Raw genomic sequence first — 9,313 nt, forward strand, 5'->3', positions numbered from 1 at the left:
GCACTACTATAGACCAGGACTGGCACCCTATTCCCTATATAGGGCACTACTATAGACCAGGGCCCTATTCCCTATATAGGGCACTACTATAGACCAGGGCCCTATTCCCTATATAGTGCACTACTATAGACCAGGGCTGGCACCCTATTCCCTATATAGGGCACTACTATAGACCAGGGCCCTATTCCCTATATAGTGCACTACTATAGACCAGGGCTGGCACCCTATTCCCTATATAGTGCACTACTATAGACCAGGGCCCTATTCCCTATATAGTGCACTACTATAGACCAGGGCTGGCACCCTATTCCCTATATAGGGCACTACTATAGACCAGGGCTGGCCCCCTATTCCCTATATAGTGCACTACTATAGACCAGGGCTGGCACCCTATTCCCTATATAGTGCACTACTATAGACCAGGGCTGGCCCCCTATTCCCTATATAGTGCACTACTATAGACCAGGGCTGGCACCCTATTCCCTATATAGTGCACTACTATAGACCAGGGCTGGCCCCCTATTCCCTATATAGTGCACTACTATAGACCAGGGCTGGCACCCTATTCCCTATATAGTGCACTACTATAGACCAGGACTGGCACCCTATTCCCTATATAGTGCACTACTTTAGACCAGGGCTGGCACCCTATTCCCTATATAGTGCACTACTATAGACCAGGGCCCTATTCCCTATATAGGGCACTACTATAGACCAGGGCTGGCACCCTATTCCCTATATAGTGCACTACTATAGACCAGGGCCCTATTCCCTATATAGGGCACTACTATAGACCAGGGCTGGCACCCTATTCCCTATATAGTGCACTACTATAGACCAGGGCCCTATTCCCTATATAGGGCACTACTTTAGACCAGGACTGGAACCCTATTCCCTATATAGTGCACTACTATAGACCAGGGCTGGCCCCCTATTCCCTATATAGTGCACTACTATAGACCAGGGCTGGCACCCTATTCCCTATATAGTGCACTACTATAGACCAGGACTGGCACCCTATTCCCTATATAGTGCACTACTTTAGACCAGGGCTGGCACCCTATTCCCTATATAGTGCACTACTATAGACCAGGGCCCTATTCCCTATATAGGGCACTACTATAGACCAGGGCTGGCACCCTATTCCCTATATAGTGCACTACTATAGACCAGGGCCCTATTCCCTATATAGGGCACTACTATAGACCAGGGCTGGCACCCTATTCCCTATATAGTGCACTACTATAGACCAGGGCCCTATTCCCTATATAGGGCACTACTATAGACCAGGGCTGGCACCCTATTCCCTATATAGTGCACTACTTTAGACCAGGGCTGGCACCCTATTCCCTATATAGGGCACTACTTTAGACCAGGGCTGGCACCCTATTCCCTATATAGGGCACTACTTTAGACCAGGGCTGGCACCCTATTCCCTATATAGGGCACTACTTTAGACCAGGGCTGGCACCCTATTCCCTATATAGGGCACTACTACAGACCAGGGCTGGCACCCTATTCCCTATATAGTGCACTACTTTAGACCAGGACTGGCACCCTATTCCCTATATAGGGCACTACTTTAGACCAGGACTGGCACCCTATTCCCTATATAGGGCACTACTTTAGACCAGGGCTGGCACCCTATTCCCTATATAGGGCACTACTTTAGACCAGGGCTGGCACCCTATTCCCTATATAGGGCACTACTTTAGACCAGGGCTGGCACCCTATTCTCTATATAGGGCACTACTTTAGACCAGGGCTGGCACCCTATTCCCTATATAGGGCACTACTTTAGACCAGGGCTGGCACCCTATTCCCTATATAGGGCACTACTTTAGACCAGGGCTGGCACCCTATTCCCTATATAGGGCACTACTATAGACCAGGGCTGGCACCCTATTCCCTATATAGGGCACTACTATAGACCAGGGCTGGCCCCCTATTCCCTATATAGGGCACTACTTTAGACCAGGGCTGGCACCCTATTCCCTATATAGGGCACTACTTTAGACCAGGACTGGAACCCTATTCCCTATATAGTGCACTACTATAGACCAGGGCTGGCACCCTATTCCCTATATAGGGCACTACTATAGACCAGGGCTGGCACCCTATTCCCTATATAGTGCACTACTTTAGACCAGGGCTGGCACCCTATTCCCTATATAGTGCACTACTATAGACCAGGACTGGCACCCTATTCCCTATATAGTGCACTACTTTAGACCAGGGCTGGCACCCTATTCCCTATATAGTGCACTACTATAGACCAGGGCCCTATTCCCTATATAGGGCACTACTATAGACCAGGGCTGGCACCCTATTCCCTATATAGTGCACTACTATAGACCAGGGCCCTATTCCCTATATAGGGCACTACTATAGACCAGGGCTGGCACCCTATTCCCTATATAGTGCACTACTATAGACCAGGGCCCTATTCCCTATATAGGGCACTACTATAGACCAGGGCTGGCACCCTATTCCCTATATAGTGCACTACTTTAGACCAGGGCTGGCACCCTATTCCCTATATAGGGCACTACTTTAGACCAGGGCTGGCACCCTATTCCCTATATAGGGCACTACTTTAGACCAGGGCTGGCACCCTATTCCCTATATAGGGCACTACTTTAGACCAGGGCTGGCACCCTATTCCCTATATAGGGCACTACTACAGACCAGGGCTGGCACCCTATTCCCTATATAGTGCACTACTTTAGACCAGGACTGGCACCCTATTCCCTATATAGGGCACTACTTTAGACCAGGACTGGCACCCTATTCCCTATATAGGGCACTACTTTAGACCAGGGCTGGCACCCTATTCCCTATATAGGGCACTACTTTAGACCAGGGCTGGCACCCTATTCCCTATATAGGGCACTACTTTAGACCAGGGCTGGCACCCTATTCTCTATATAGGGCACTACTTTAGACCAGGGCTGGCACCCTATTCCCTATATAGGGCACTACTTTAGACCAGGGCTGGCACCCTATTCCCTATATAGGGCACTACTTTAGACCAGGGCTGGCACCCTATTCCCTATATAGGGCACTACTATAGACCAGGGCTGGCACCCTATTCCCTATATAGGGCACTACTATAGACCAGGGCTGGCCCCCTATTCCCTATATAGGGCACTACTTTAGACCAGGGCTGGCACCCTATTCCCTATATAGGGCACTACTTTAGACCAGGACTGGAACCCTATTCCCTATATAGTGCACTACTATAGACCAGGGCTGGCACCCTATTCCCTATATAGGGCACTACTATAGACCAGGGCTGGCACCCTATTCCCTATATAGTGCACTACTTTAGACCAGGGCTGGCACCCTATTCCCTATATAGGGCACTACTATAGACCAGGGCTGGCCCCCTATTCCCTATATAGGGCACTACTTTAGACCAGGGCTGGCACCCTATTCCCTATATAGGGCACTACTACAGACCAGGGCTGGCACCCTATTCCCTATATAGTGCACTACTTTAGACCAGGACTGGCACCCTATTCCCTATATAGGGCACTACTTTAGACCAGGACTGGCACCCTATTCCCTATATAGGGCACTACTTTAGACCAGGGCTGGCACCCTATTCCCTATATAGGGCACTACTTTAGACCAGGGCTGGCACCCTATTCCCTATATAGGGCACTACTTTAGACCAGGGCTGGCACCCTATTCTCTATATAGGGCACTACTTTAGACCAGGGCTGGCACCCTATTCCCTATATAGGGCACTACTTTAGACCAGGGCTGGCACCCTATTCCCTATATAGGGCACTACTTTAGACCAGGGCTGGCACCCTATTCCCTATATAGGGCACTACTTTAGACCAGGGCTGGCACCCTATTCCCTATATAGGGCACTACTTTAGACCAGGGCTGGCACCCTATTCCCTATATAGGGCACTACTTTAGACCAGGGCTGGCACCCTATTCCCTATATAGGGCACTACTTTAGACCAGGACTGGCACCCTATTCCCTATATAGGGCACTACTTTAGACCAGGGCTGGCACCCTATTCCCTATATAGGGCACTACTTTAGACCAGGGCTGGCACCCTATTCCCTATATAGGGCACTACTTTAGACCAGGGCTGGCACCCTATTCCCTATATAGTGCACTACTTTAGACCAGGGCTGGCACCCTATTCCCTATATAGTGCACTACTTTAGACCAGGGCTGGCACCCTATTCCCTATATAGTGCACTACTTTAGACCAGGGCTGGCACCCTATTCTCTATATAGGGCACTACTTTAGACCAGGGCTGGCACCCTATTCCCTATATAGGGCACTACTATAGACCAGGGCTGGCACCCTATTCCCTATATAGGGCACTACTATAGACCAGGGCTGGCTCCCTATTCCCTATATAGGGCACTACTTTAGACCAGGGCTGGCACCCTATTCCCTATATAGTGCACTACTTTAGACCAGGGCTGGCACCCTATTCCCTATATAGGGAACAGGGTTCCATTTGGGATGCGCCCCAGGTATTATAATAGTACACACAGTAATAATTGACCTAGAATAGATATTCACATCTAAAAGAACGTAAAGACCTCTAGATGACCTCTGACCTCTAGATGACCTCTAGATGACCTCTTCCTAAACAACAACAGGATCATTTTTTTTGTTTAAAAATTGTTGTTAAAAATGGACGTCTCCTTTTATTTGGTTTGTAACTTCAATATAGACCTAAGGCAACGTCAGTTATTAAACAAGAGATGGAGGGATAGAAGGATAGAGCTGGATGAAGGGAAGGAGGAAGAGAGAGATGGAAGGGAAGGAGGGAGAGAGGGATGGAGGGTGGGAGGAAGAGGGGGAGGGAGAGAGGGAGGGTGGGAGGGATGGTGGGAAGGAGAGAGGGAGGGATGGAGGGAGGGTGGGAAGGAGAGGGAGGGTGGGAAGGAGAGGGAGGGTGGGAAGGAGAGAGGGAGGGTGGGAAGGAGAGAGGGAGGGTGGGAAGGAGAGAGGGAGGGTGGGAAGGAGAGAGGGAGGGTGGGAGGGATGGTGGGAAGGAGAGGGGGAGGGAGAGAGGGAGGGTGGGAAGGAGAGGGAGGGTGGGAAGGAGAGGGAGGGTGGGAAGGAGAGAGGGAGGGTGGGAAGGAGAGAGGGAGGGTGGGAAGGAGAGAGGGAGGGTGGGAAGGAGAGAGGGAGGGTGGGAGGGATGGTGGGAAGGAGAGAGGGAGGGATGGAGGGAGGGTGGGAAGGAGAGGGAGGGTGGGAAGGAGAGAGGGAGGGTGGGAAGGAGAGGGAGGGTGGGAAGGAGAGAGGGAGGGTGGGAAGGAGAGAGGGAGGGTGGGAAGGAGAGAGGGAGGGTGGGAAGGAGAGAGGGAGGGTGGGAAGGAGAGAGGGAGGGTGGGAAGGAGAGGGGGAGGGAGAGAGGGAGGGTGGGAGGGAGAGAGGGAGGGTGGGAGGGATGGTGGGAAGGAGAGAGGGAGGGATGGAGGGAGGGTGGGAAGGAGAGGGAGGGTGGGAAGGAGAGGGAGGGTGGGAAGGAGAGAGGGAGGGTGGGAGATGGAGGGAGGGAAGGAGAGAGAGATGGAGGGTGGGAAGGAGAGAGAGATAGAGAGAGATGGAGGGTGGGAAGGAGAGAGAGATAGAGAGAGATGGAGGGAGGGAAGGAGAGAGAGATAGAGAGAGATGGAGGGTGGGATGGAGTCATCTGTAGATTGCTGGAAGTAGAAAGGGAAGGAGACAGAGGAAGGAGTGAGGGCCAAAGAGAGACATGGGGTGAGTGAGAGAGCTGCATGATTGGCAACACTAAGGCCTTGTGAGGCAGCCAAGCCAGGAAGAGTAAGACCTCTGATTCTCCCTCTTTTTCTCCATTTATCCCTCTCTCAATGATTATACCCCCCCCTCCTTCCCGTGTGTGTTGACGAGAGAGAGCCAGTGTGTGTTTATGTGTGTGTGTGTGTACCAGTGTTCACATCTGTGTGAGAGTATGAAGGAGCAGCAGCTGTGGTCTGTGTTTCTGCTGTTCCCTGGGTGTGTGTGTGTGTGTGGTGTGTGTGTGTGTGTGTGTGTGTGTGTGTGTGTGTGTGTGTGTGTGTGTGTGTGTGTGGCTATCTGGATGAACACATCGACACATTTTCCACTCCCCAGTGCCCCCTCCGTCCCTCCCTCATTGGTTTACTCGTCTCCTGAAATCTCTCTACAAGAGTCCTCACTGACAAAGGCCTTACACCTGCACATTATGAAACATGAAATATCTGACAGAACAATAAACAGTGATAAAGAGATAGAACTAAAGAGAGGGAAAAAAAGGTCACTTTGTCAAGTCCCCCGGTGTGTGTTTTCACTGTGGTCTAGACTACACACACACACACACACACACACACACACACACACACACTGTACTATACATAGGAGCCTCTTCCATCCCCAAATGGCACCCTTAAAACCTAGTCCACTACTTTGGACCAGAGCCCTGGTCAAATGTAGTGGACTATAGAAGGTAATAAATAACGTGCCATTTTGGGACTCATTCTAAAACTCAGAATAAGTCCTGGGCTTGGCTACTAAAACTCAGAATATATCCTGGGCTTGGCTACTAAAACTCAGAATATATCCTGGGCTTGGCTACTAAAACCCAGAATATATCCTGGCTTGGCTACTAAAACTCAGAATATATCCTGGGCTTGGCTACTAAAACCCAGAATATATCCTGGCTTGGCTACTAAAACTCAGAATATATCCTGGCTTGGCTACTAAAACTCAGAATATATCCTGGGCTTGGCTACTAAAACTCAGAATATATCCTGGGTTGGCTACTAAAACTCAGAATATATCCTGGCTTGGCTACTAAAACTCAGAATATATCCTGGCTTGGCTACTAAAACTCAGAATATATCCTGGCTTGGCTACTAAAACTCAGAATATATCCTGGCTTGGCTACTAAAACTCAGAATATATCCTGGGCTTGGTTTACAGCTACAATATAGTATGCTATGTTCACTCATTAACATGAGAAATATGACCGATCGCTTGATCATTTAACAACAATAAAAACCACCTTTAAAAAATGTAATCTAAATAAATGTAAACTAAATAAAACATTAAAATAAAAATCACAGGACATGACATCATACACCCTGCTTAGATGTGATTGGCTGCTTCAATCACCTCTCTTACTCCTCTGCCCCTTCTCTCCTCTTTTTCTCCTCCCTCTTCCATCTCTGAGGAAGCCAAGCTCCTATTTCTTCTGTGGGGTGAGGTTGGAGTGAGGGAGGGAGGCAGGAGGAGGCAGGGGGTGAGGAGGAGGGGTGACTCAGGGTTGAGGTTATTTCTTCTGGGGGGTGGTGAGCTTCTGCATGCCACGTATCTTATCCAGCAGATCTGACACAAAGTCCTACAGGGAGAGAAGAGGGACAAAACACCATTAGTACCAACCACCTACAGGGAGAGAAGAGGGACAAAACACGCCATTAGAAACAACCACCTACAGGGAGAGAAGAGGGACAAAACACACCATTAGTACCAACCACCTACAGGGAGAGAAGAGGGACAAAACACACCATTAGTACCAACCACCTACAGGGAGAGAAGAGGGACAAAACACACCATTAGAAACAACCACCTACAGGGAGAGAAGAGGGACAAAACACACCATTAGAAACAACCACCTACAGGGAGAGAAGAGGGACAAAACACACCATTAGTACCAACCACCTACAGGGAGAGAAGAGGGACAAAACACACCATTAGTACCAACCACCTACAGGGAGAGAAGAGGGACAAAACACACCATTAGTACCAACCACCTACAGGGAGAGAAGAGGGACAAAACACACCATTAGAAACAACCACCTACAGGGAGAGAAGAGGGACAAAACACACCATTAGTACCAACCACCTACAGGGAGAGAAGAGGGACAAAACACGCCATTAGTACCAACCACCTACAGGGAGAGAAGAGGGACAAAACACACCATTAGTACCAACCTGTAGGAGTTAAAACCTACAGGAGGGTTTCTCTCCATGGAACAGGGCTGGAGTTAAAACCTACAGGAGGGTCTCTCTCCATGGAACAGGGCTGGAGAGCCCTTGTCTAGGTGGTATGGACTAGGGGTTGTTGCTGGACAAAAAAAAAAAAAGTGTATTTGACAAATAAAAACCACAATTCAACCATGAATACAATGCATTTCAAATCATTCAGGATAACACAAACATTGAAACATTTATTTCCATTGTGGGCCTCTGGCGGTGGGACTGACGTACCTCAGTAGGTTTGTAACAGTCTACCAGGAGATCTTTAACTCTGGCTCCTCTGTCATCATCACTAGGCATGTCCAGCAGCTCATCCACATCTATCTCCAACTCTGGTATAGCCTCCTCCTGTCATTTAGGGAAAAAGAGGGAGGGAGGGATGAGGAACGAGTGAATCAACATATACAGTGCATTCGGAAAGTATTCAGAACCCTTGACTTTTTTCTCCACATTTTGTTACGTTACAGCTTTTTTTTATTTTTGTTAAATTGTTTTTATTACTCATCAAATATACACACACAATACCCTATAATGACATCACAATACCCTATAATGACATCACAATACCCCATAATGACATCACAATACCCCATAATGACATCACAATACCCCATAATGACATCACAATACCCCATAATGACATCACAATACCCCATAATGACAAAGTAAAAACATGTTTTTAGAATTTTTCACACATTTATAAAAAAAAAAAAACCTTGAAAGATCACATTTACATAAGTATTCAGACCCTTTACTCAGTACTTTGTTGAAGCACCTTTGGCAGCGATTACAGCCTCAAGTCTTCTTGGGTATGACGCTACAAGCTTGGCACACCTGTATTTGGGGAGTTTCTCCCATTCTTCTCTGCAGATCCTCTCAAGCTCTGTCAGGTTGGATGGGGAGCGTCGCTGCACAGTGATTTTCAGGTCTCTCCAGAGATGTTCAAATCGGGTTCAAGTCTGGGCTCTGGCTGGGCATCTCAAGGACATTCAGAGTCTTGTCCCAAAGCCACTCCTGCATTGTCTTGGCTGTGTGTTTAGGGTCGTTGTCTTGTTGGAAAGTGAACCTTCACCCCAGTCTGATGTCCTCAGCGCTCTGGAGCAAGTTTTCATCAAGGATCCAGGCTGTATCACAACCGGCCGTGATTGGGAGTCCCACAGGGCGGCACACAGTTGGCCCAGCGTCGTCTGGGTTTGGCCGGGGTAGGCCGTCATTATAAATAAGAATTTGTTCTTAACTGAAATGCCTAGTTAAATAAAGGTTAAATAAAAAATGAAAATCTCTCTGTACTTTGCTCCGTTCAT

The 9,313-nt window shown here is 48.6% G+C and overlaps 1 long non-coding RNA gene across 1 annotated transcript; it reads right to left on the reverse strand.

The window, feature by feature from the left end:
* Positions 1-5,844: 5,844 nt before the first annotated feature.
* Positions 5,845-8,385, reverse strand: LOC115186216 (uncharacterized). The gene is made up of 2 exons (XR_003875649.1): positions 8,241-8,385; positions 5,845-7,371 (listed from the first exon to the last, which is right to left on the reverse strand). It is a non-coding gene; the product is annotated as an uncharacterized LOC115186216 (long non-coding RNA).
* Between the last annotated feature and the right edge of the window lie 928 nt (positions 8,386-9,313).

The sequence above is a fragment of the Salmo trutta genome, unplaced genomic scaffold (assembly GCF_901001165.1).
Source record: "Salmo trutta unplaced genomic scaffold, fSalTru1.1, whole genome shotgun sequence".
Classification (NCBI taxonomy): Eukaryota; Metazoa; Chordata; class Actinopteri; order Salmoniformes; family Salmonidae; genus Salmo; species Salmo trutta.